Source organism: Meriones unguiculatus, chromosome X (assembly GCF_030254825.1).
Source record: "Meriones unguiculatus strain TT.TT164.6M chromosome X, Bangor_MerUng_6.1, whole genome shotgun sequence".
Classification (NCBI taxonomy): domain Eukaryota; kingdom Metazoa; phylum Chordata; class Mammalia; order Rodentia; family Muridae; genus Meriones; species Meriones unguiculatus.
In genome coordinates, this window is record NC_083369.1 from 16,707,608 (window position 1) to 16,716,848 (window position 9,241).

A 9,241-nucleotide genomic window follows, 5' to 3' on the forward strand; every position below is an offset into this window, starting at 1 on the left:
ACCTGGAGGGCACAAGAGCTCCCCAAGGATACCAACAGAGCCAAAATGCTGGGCCCAGAGAGCCCTGCAGAGACTGATACCCCATCCAAGACTATGTATGAAAAGGATCTACAAACCCTGCTCAGATGTAGCAGCTTAGTCCTCATGTGGGTTCCCTAGTAAGGGGAACAGGGGCTGTGTCTGACATGGACTCAGTGGCTGACTCTTTAATCACCTCCCCCTGGCAAGGTGGCCTAATTAGGACACAGAGAAATAGACAGTTCTGATGAGACTTGATAGGCTAGAGTCAGATAATAAATAGAGGAGGAGGACCTCCCCTATCTGTGGAGTAGGAAAGAGATATGGGAAGGAGAGAGAGGGAAAGATATTGGGACTGGGAGGAGATAAGTGAGGGTACTACAGCCAGGATACAAAGTGAATAAATTGAAATAAATAATAATAATAAAGAAAAAAGTTTTAAAATACTTCTTCTGATTAATTGTCCTAATTTTGTTTATTTATTTCTTATAGCCTCTTTGGAATATTTATCCTTTTCCTCAGACCAATGTCTTCCTTCCTGTCTCCTCTGTAGAGATGGCTTAGTGATCCTATTTTTTCATAATTTTTATTATACAAATACTTTATATTTCTTCTTCAATCTTTTTTAAAATTATTTATTTTGTATACAATGTTGTGTCTGTATGTAGACCTGCATGCCAGAAGAAGGCACCAGATCACTTTATAAATGGTTGTGAGCCACCATGTGGTTGCTGGGAATTGAACTCAGGACCTCTGGAAGAACAGCTGGTGCTCTTAACCTCTGAGCCATCTCTCCAGCCCTCCTTCAATCTTAATAGACAGTTTTGCTGATTTTTATAGCATGGGTTAGCAGTTGTGATGTTTTAGAGCTTGGAATACATCTTTCCAGGCATTTCTGCCTTTAAATATTTTTTTGAATAATCAAGTATTATTCTAATTGGGACTGCCTTTATAAAATGACTTACCTTTTTCTCTTTCAACTTTCCAGTACTGTGCTGGCTAGTTTCGTGCCAACTTTACACAAGCTTGAATCATTGTGGAAGAATGTGAAAGAAACTCAATCGTGAATATGTCTCCACCATATTGGCTTGTGGGCTATGGTGTAATATCTTGATTGATGATTAATGTGGGAGAGCCCAGTTCACTGTGGGCAGTGCCACCTCTGGTCAGGTGATTATGGGTGCTATAAGAAAGCAGGCAGAGCAAGCCACAAGGATCAAGCTAGTAAGTAGCACTATTCCATGCCCTCTGGGCGATTTCTAGACTGAAATTTCTTAAGTAATGGTCTGTGGTGTAGAAGGATATGCAAAACAATCCCTTTACTCCCTGCGGTGATTTGAATAAGAATGGTCCCTATAGACTGATGAATCTGAAGGCTTAGTCACTAGAGATTAAAATTCTTTAATAGGATTAAGTGACGTGACCTTGGAGTAGATGTGGCCTTGATGTAGAAAGTGTGTCACTGGAAGGCTTTGAGATTTCAAAAGCCCAAGCCAGGACCAGTGGCTCTCTTCTATCTGCAGATTTAGATGCAGAACTCTCAATTACTTTTTCAGCACTACGGCTGCCTGTGTGCTGTTCCCTTCTTGTCCCCACCCCAAATGATCATAATGAGCTAAAGCTCTGAAACTGTAGGCAAGCACCAGTTAAATACTTTCTTTTTTAAGAGTTGCCATGATCATGGTGTCTCCTTACAACAATAGAACACTGACTAAAACACATGATCTAAGTTGATCATGGTGCTTTATTATGGCAATGGAAGCTGTAACTAATTCCAGGACTACTGCCACACACCTTTAATTCCATAGTTGGGATGGCAGAGAGGTAGGTGGATCTCTGTGATTTCATGGCCAACCTGGTTAGTTTTAGGACAGCCAGAGGTACATAGTGAGGCCTTTTTTAGGCGAAAAAAAAGAAAGTAAGAAGGAAAAAAAGAAAGCCCCAACTAAGCTGAAAATTGGTACAAGGTCATGGAGTATTGTGACAGACCTGACCATGTATTTTTGAGATAAGAGTAGTAGCATTTGAACTTTGGACTGGAAAAAACATTGAGTCCTCAGAGCTCAAAAGGCTAGTCTATGGGACCTTGGAAGATAATGTTAAGTGAAGTGCAGAGAATAAAAGGAAAGCAAAGATTCAATCAATGCCATATGAGTGATATTTTGAATTAGAAATTTGTGGTTCTGGTCATCTAGAATTGAAGAATCACCTGTGATTAACAAGAGGCCTTCACCAGTGAAATTAAACCTTAGTTTTGCTGAGACATGGATGATGGTCAATGGGGATTAGAGAATTAACTGTGATCAAGAGAAGACCAGTCATCCCAGCTTGCAGGAAAACTGCTGGTCTCTCTCCATTTCCTCTCTGACACCCTCACTAATGGATCTTGTTCTCTTCTGTCTCCAAACAGCCTCCAACAACAGCCAGCATACATTGGGAACAAAGCAGCTGAGTAGGACAAGGAAACACCCTCTCAACCCCAGCAGACACTCCTTGCTAACACAAGTTTCCTGTGAAAATAGGCAACAAACAACAATCACACTCTCCAAAAATCCAGAGAGGAAATAGAAACCAAGGAACAAAACATCCACCCAACAAAGACAAACCCAGAAAATAGCACCTTAGACCTATTATCTTCCCAAACCCAGATGCTTAAATGCTAGTATAAAAACACAATGCTAGTATAAAAATATGCAAGTATAAAATGCTAGTATAATAACAGCTAGGGCAATGTGTCTCCGCTAGAGTCCAACTATCCTACCACAACAGCTCCTGAAATTTTCAACGTAACAAAAGAACAAGACAAAGACTTTAAAACCACCTGTATGAAGATGATAAAGGTCATTAAAAAGAGAGTTAATAAATCATTTAAAGCAGCAGTTCTCAATCTGCGGATCACAACCCCCTAAGACCATCAGAAAACACAGATACTTACTTTACGATTCATAACAGTCACAAAATTACAGTTGTGAAGTAGCAACAAAAATAATTTCATAGTTGGAGGTCACCACAACATGAGAAAATGTATAAGAGGATCATAGCATTAAGAAGATTTAGAACCACTGCCTTAAAAGAAAATCCAGAAAAACACCAAGAGTAGAAGGAAATGAGTAAAACTGTTTAATTCCTAAAATAGAAATAGAATCAATAAAAAGAATAAAAGCACAGGGAAATGTAGAAATAGGAGATTTAAGAATTCAAAAAAGAGCTACAGAGACATGTTTCAACAACAGAGTACAAGAGATTGAAGAGAAAAATCTCAGATGTCGAAGATATCTGAGACAGCACAGATACACAGGTCAAAGAAAATGTTCAATTAAAAAAAGTGTTCTGACACAAAACATCCAGGAAATCTAGGACACTATGAAAAGATCAAATCCAAGAATAGTAGGAATAGAAGAAAGAGAAGGATCCCAACTTAAAGGTCCAGAAAATATTTTCAGCAAAATCAGAGAAGAAAAATTTCCTGACCTTAAGAAAGAGATGCTTATAGAGGTACAAGAAGCACACAGAACACCAAGTAGATTAGACCAGAAAAAAAAAGTCCACTCACCAAACAATAATCAAAACACTAAACATAGAGAACAAAGAAAGAATATTAAAAGCTGCAAGGGAAGACAATCAAGCAACATATATAAATGAGGCAGACTGATCAGAATTGTACCTAACTTCCCTAAAAGTCAGAGAGTTCTGGGCAAATGTGTTGCAGAATCTAAGTAACCACAGATGCCAACTACTATACCCAGAAAAACCTTCAATCACCATAGATGGAGAAAATAATATATTCCATTGTAGGAAAAACATTTGTAATCAATATCTGTCTATGTAGAAGATTCTAGAAGAAAATCTCCAACCTAAGGATGTTAACTACACCCACAAAAACATAGATTACATAAGTAATCTCATACCAATAAAACCAAAAAAGGGAAGTACACACACAGAAACACAAATACAAATTTACACAGACCACCACTACTACCAACAACAACAACAACAAAATAAGAGGAATCAAAATTCATTGTTCATTGATATTTCTCAATATCAATTGAGAAATTTCCCAACAGCATAACACAGACTAAGAAAATGGATATGAAAAATGGATCCATCCTTCTGTAACTTACAAGAAACACACTGCAACATCGAGGATAGACTTATCCCAGGGTAAAGGATTTATACCTAGAAAAAGGACCTAAGAAGCAAGCTGATGTAGCCATTCTAATATCTAACAAAATAGACTTCACACCTAAATTAATCAAAAGAGATAAGGAATGACACTACAAAGGAAATTCAACACAAGTTTGTAAAAGAAACACTACTACAGCTTAAATCACATTTTGACCGTCACACAAAGAAAGCTCACTCTCCCCAATAGACATGTCACTCAGCCAAAACCAAAAAAGAAATATTGGAGGAAACATGTTATAAACCAAATGGACCTAACAAATTTTATACAACATTTCACCCAAACAGAAATTGCATCTCATGGAACTTTCTCCAAAGTTACTCCACATACTCAGATACAAACCAAGTCCCAACAGATACAAGAAAATGCAATCAACTCCTTACAACTTATAAGACCACCATGGCTTAAAACTGAGTATCAATAACAACAGAAAGCTTAAAATCTCATAAAAACTGAACAACTCTCTACTGAATAAAAAATTGGTCAAGATAAAAATAAAGAAATTAAAAACTTTCTGGAATTCAGTGAAAATGAATACACAGGATAAGCAAACTTATGGAACACAAAATGAAAGCAGTTCTAAGAGGCAAGTCCATAACACTAAGTGCCTACATAAAATTATATATATATACATATATATAATATACATATATGTATATTTTTATATATTTTATATATTTATATTTCATATATTTTATTATATAATATATTATATAATATATAAAAATATATTATATATATTATATAATATATTTGTATTATTTATATATTTATATTTTTATATTTATATATTATATATTATATGTATTTTATATATATTATATGTGTATATATATAATATATTTTGTATATATATATATAAAGGTCTCATATTAGCAACAACACACCTGAAAGCTCTAGAGCAAAAAGACATTATCATACGCAAGAGGAGTAAACAGTAAGAAATAAGCTCAGGGCTGAAATTATTAAAATAGAAACAAGAACAATACAAAGAATCAATGAAACAAAGAGATTATTCTTTAAGAAAATCAACAAGATAGTCAAACAAAGTAACTAAAAGGTGTAGAGAGAATACCCAAATTAACAAAATCAGAAATGAAAAGGAGGAAATGACAACAGATACCAAGGAAATCCAGAGAATAATAAGGACATACTTTAAAAGCTTGCACTTCCGCTCAAGTATACAACAAGGACATTTGCTCAACCATGTTCATAGTAGCTTTATTTGTAATAGCCAGAAGCTGGAAACAACCCAGATGTCCCTAAGGTGAGGAATGGATACAGAAATTGTGGTACATTTACGCAATGGACTACTACTCAGAAATTAAAAACAAAGAAATCATGAAATTTGCAGAAATGGTGGAATCTAGAAAAGATCTTCCTGAGTGAGGTATCCTAGAAACAGAAAGACACACATGGTATATACTCACTTAAAAGTGGATATAAGACACATAATATAGGATAATCATACTAAAATCTGTACACCTAAGGAAGCTAAGCAAGAAGGAGGACTCTAAGTAAGATGATCAATCCTCATTCAGAAAGGCAAATAAGATGGACACCAGAAGGGAGAAAACAGGGAACAGGATAGGAACCTATCACAGAGAGCCTCTGAAAGACTCCACCCAGCAGTGTATCAAAACATATGCTGAGACTCATAGCCAAACTTTGGGCAGAGTGCAGGGAATCTTATGAAAGAGGGCAGATAGAAAGACCTGGAGGGAACAGGAGCTCCACAAGAGGAGCAACAGAACCAAAATATCTGGGAACAGTGGTCTTTTCTGAGACTGATACTCCAAACAAGGACCATACATGGAGATAACTTAGAACTCTTGCACAGAAGTAGCCCATGGCAGCTCAGTGTCCAAGAGGGTTCCCCGATATTAGTAACAGGGACAGTCTCTGACATGAACTCATGAGCTAGCTCTTTGATCACCTCCACCTGAGGGGGAAGCATCCTTACCAGGCCACAGAGGAAGACAATGCAGCCAGTCCTGATGAGACCTGATATACTAGGATCAGATGGAAAGGGGGGGAGGACCTCCCCTATCATTGGACTGGGGGAGGGGCATAAGAGAAGGAGAGGGAGGAAGGTGAGACTGGGAGGGGATGGGGAGGGGTCTATACCTGGGATACAGAGTGAGTGAATTCTAATTAATAAAAATAAAAAATTTAAAAAAGGAGAGATAAGTCAAGAACATAGAAGAGGGGAAGAAACTGAGGAACTGGAGAAATATAATAATATATGCTGCCTTTGGAGACTGTATAACAGGTGGTCAGTCGGCTCTTTAACAAATCCTGATCCCACCTTTTTTTGGAAAAGAAAGTGATTTTCTTAAAAAAAAAACAATTAATAAATTAACTATATCTTTACATAAAAACTTAAAAAAAAAGCTTGTACTCCATCAAATTGGAAAATCTGTAAGAAATGGATAGTTTTCTCAATAGGTACTACTTACCAAAGTTAAATCAAGATCAGATAAACAATTTAAACAATAGAACCTCTAGTGAAATTGAAGCAGTCATATAAAGTCTCCCAACCAAAAAGCCAAGGGCCAGACAGTTATGCTGCAGAATTCTGCCAGACTTTCCAAGAAGAATTAAAACCAACACTCTTCAAATTATTCAACAAAAATAGAAACAGAAGGAACATTGCCCAATTATTTTCATGAGGCCACAGTTACCCTTATACCCAAACCACATAAAGACATATCAAAGAAAGAGAATACAGAGCAATTTCTCTTATGAACATAGGTGCAAAATAGTTATGAATTAAATATTTGTAAACCAAATCCAAGAATACATCAAAAAGATCATCCATCATTATCAAATAGGCTTCATCCCGAAATGCAGGAATGGTTCAATATAAAAAAAATCAGTAAATGTAATCAACAATATCAGCAAACTAAAGGACAAAACCCACATGATCATCTCATCAGATCCAAAAACGGACTTTGACAAAATCCAACACACCCCTTCATGATAAAAGTCCTGGAGAGATTAGGGATACAAGGGACATACCTAAACATAATAAAGGCAGTTTGCAGCAAGTCTGTAGCCAATATCAAATTACTTGGAGAGAAACTCAAAGCAATTCCACTAAAATCAAGGACAAGACAAGGTTGTCTACTGTTACGGATTCAGGAACAGCCACACACTGACCACTCAAACACCAGACCCAGACTGATGTAAGTTTATTGAATTTTAAATAAAGACCTACCAGCAAGGGATACAGTCTGGGCTCAAGAGCCACACTGTGACATGGGTCTGTTTCTAAGGTAGGCCTTGTATAAGAAAAACCATAACTAGGTAACAACCAGGTAAGGAGGTAGGAAGCAAGGGGAGGGCAGCATTACATCATTTTGACTAAGCACAAGAAGAATGGATTTTGTTTCAATTACATTTTATCTAGGTTACTAGACAAAGCATTTTTTTTTTTTTAAATCCTGGAGTAAGGCTAATAAGTAAGTAAGTGCTTGTCAGTTTTCTTCATTCTCTTTTGGAGTAAGGCTAAGTAAACACTTGTCCAGTAATGCCAGCACACAAGACCTTAAAACAACTTCTGCCCGAATAGGGACTTGAACCCTGGACCCTCAGATTAAAAGTCTGATGCTCTACTGACTGAGCTATCCGGGTTCTTAAGACAAAGCATTTTAAGCTGATTGGCTAGGATACAGGTTTGGGGACTTTTCAGTTCACCACCAGGAGAAATAGCAGGATATTGTGGTTTGTTTAAGTAGAACATATATCATTAACTCAAGCAGAATATTCAGTAAGTATTGAACAACAAGTATAGGGCCATTCAAGTTTTCTGGCAGGCAGAGCCTGAGAACCTGAACTTAATTTCACCTTATGATCAACATGGAGACTTAAAAACACACTGTCTTGTGTTATGCTTAAGATGAAAGCAGATGGTAACGGAGGAGCTATAGTTACACTAAGAACTAAAGTAGGTCTCAACTGAGGGGCTGTATTATGCAAAAGCAGGTTATAACACCACTCTCTCCAGATCTATTTAATATAGTACTTGAAGTCCTAGCTAGAGCAATAAGGCAACTGAAGGAGATCAAGGGGGTACAAATTGGAAAGGAAAAGGTCAAAGTATCACTATTTGCAGATGACATGATAGTAAACATAAGCAACCTCAAAATTCCACCAGGGGACTTCTACATCTGATAGTCATTTTCAGCAAAGTGTCTAGATACAAGATTAACTAAAAAATAATCAGTAGCTCCCCTATACACAAATGACAAATGGACTGAGGAAGAAATCAAGAAAATACCTTTCACAATAGGTTCAAATTATACAAGTATCTTGGGGTTATTAACGGAACAAGTGAAAGACTTGTGTGCCAAAAACTTCAAGTCTTTGAAGAAAGAAATAGAAGAAGAAATAAGAAGATGGAAAGATCTTCCCATGGTCATGGATTGGTAAGCTTAACACAGTAAAAATGGTCATCCTACCAAAAGCAATCTACAGATTCAATGCAATTCCCATCAAAATACCAACAAAATTTTTCACAGACCCTGAAAGTTCTATTTTCAACTTCATAAGGAAAAGCTAGTGCTCCCTTCGGCAGCACATATACTAAAATTGGAACGATACAGAGAAGATTAGCATGGCCCCTGGGCAAGGATGACACACAAATTCGTGAAGTGTTTAAAAAAAGAAAAGAAAAGAAAAGAAAAAGAAAAGCTAAAACAAAACAAAACAAAACAGAAAAAAAAACAAAACAACAAAAAAACAGTGTGGTGCTTTGAATAAAAATGGCCCCCAGAGCAATGGTCTCCTGAACCTACTCAGACCTCGGACACCACCTACTGCTAGTTCTAGAACTGATGCAGGATGTTCCAACAAGGGGGTTAAGGCTTCTCATAATATTTCCTATAAGCCCACACCTGTTTGTCTATATCCCCCATTTTTATTCATTATTAGCCAGATAGAGCCAAGTAATTGTGGTAATGATACTTGCTTTTTTGCCCAATGCTGTAATGCTAGTAAATTTACTAGCTGGTTACTCGCATGCCTCGCTGGGTGCCT

The 9,241-nt window shown here is 36.9% G+C and overlaps 2 non-coding genes across 2 annotated transcripts; one reads left to right on the forward strand and one right to left on the reverse strand.

Annotated features, from left to right (window-relative positions):
• Positions 1-7,764: 7,764 nt before the first annotated feature.
• Trnak-uuu (transfer RNA lysine (anticodon UUU)) lies at positions 7,765-7,837 on the reverse strand. Its single transcript has one exon. It is a non-coding gene; the product is annotated as a tRNA-Lys (tRNA).
• Positions 7,838-8,764: 927 nt separating this feature from the next.
• Positions 8,765-8,871, forward strand: LOC132650307 (U6 spliceosomal RNA). The gene has a single exon (XR_009588674.1). It is a non-coding gene; the product is annotated as a U6 spliceosomal RNA (small nuclear RNA).
• The last annotated feature ends 370 nt before the right edge of the window (positions 8,872-9,241 follow it).